This window comes from Oryza brachyantha, chromosome 6 (assembly GCF_000231095.2).
Source record: "Oryza brachyantha chromosome 6, ObraRS2, whole genome shotgun sequence".
Lineage (NCBI taxonomy): Eukaryota > Viridiplantae > Streptophyta > Magnoliopsida > Poales > Poaceae > Oryza > Oryza brachyantha.
The window spans coordinates 8,758,619-8,759,757 of record NC_023168.2 but is presented as its reverse complement, the minus strand read 5'-3'; the positions used below and the strand labels follow the sequence as shown (position 1 = coordinate 8,759,757).

Sequence of the window (1,139 nt, the reverse complement as noted above, 5' to 3'; positions counted from 1 at the left end):
GCAAGGAATAGAGCCCTTGCTTACACCTACCGCGCAACAGAGGTGTCTTCGTGACCTGATCCTTAATCAAAAAGAACCAAGGGTGAAGTTTCATGAAAGTCCGATTATCTCTATTAAAACGATGAGCCGAGACAAGACTTTTGCAAGATTTAGGAACATGGAGAATATTTTTCAATAAAAGATGACGATCAGGGGTACGTATTGCAGCATGACCAACATGACTAATGTCCATACCTGCTCCACTGGCGGTGTGGACTTGATCATTGCCGTTGTACTTGTCCTTGATTGTCAGCTTCTCCAGTTCGCCGGTGATGTGATCAGTGGCACCAGTATCGATATAGCAGTTGGTGTCGATGCCTAGGAGTTTGTTGATGCAGAGTTGACGATCTTTTCCTCGCCTGTAAACGAGGTATCAAACCTCTTCCAGCATTTGGCCACAACGTGACCTAGCTTGCCACACAGTTGGCATGTGGGCTTTGGCTTGCCGTCGTCGCGACCGCCACGCCCTCCACGTCTATTGACGTTGCCACGCCCCCGTCCATCGCGGTTGCTGTTACCACCGCCACGTCCTCCACCACGTGACATGGTATTGGCTGAAGATTGCGACGTGTTCTGAAGGAGCTCGAGGCGATTCTCAAAGCCAACCAGCAAGGCGTACATCTCACTCGGAGTGATTGGATCGGAGCGCCCGGCCACAGAAGAGACTACCGGATTGTAGTCGAAGTCGAGACCTGCCAGCACATATGATACCAGGTCCTCGTCGTCCAGGGGCTTGCCTGCAGATGCCATCTCGTCGGCAAGTGATTTCATCTTACCAAAGTATTGGGCCACCGTTTGACTGCCCTTGACGGTGGATGACAGCGCCATTCTGGTGTTGATCACGCGCGCGCGTGACTGTCCAGCGAAGAGTTCTTCGATTGCTGTCCAGACCTCCGCCGCGGAAGGGAGGGTCGCCACTTGAGTGAGGATCTCCCGAGACAGCGACGACTGCAGGTAGCTGAGTACCTGCTGCTCCTGCGCAGTCCATTGAGAAAGCACCGGGTTCGGCACCTTTTCCGTCGTCTTGCCATCATCCTTCGTGATGGTGATCACGGAGCTTGGTGCAGGCGTTGTTCCGTCGAGGAAGCCAGCCATCTGAG

At 53.4% G+C, this 1,139-nt stretch overlaps 1 non-coding gene across 1 annotated transcript; it reads right to left on the bottom strand.

Moving 5' to 3' along the window:
- Positions 1–632: 632 nt before the first annotated feature.
- Positions 633–771, bottom strand: LOC121054830. Its single transcript, XR_005812114.1, has one exon. It is a non-coding gene; the product is annotated as a small nucleolar RNA Z247 (small nucleolar RNA).
- Between the last annotated feature and the right edge of the window lie 368 nt (positions 772–1,139).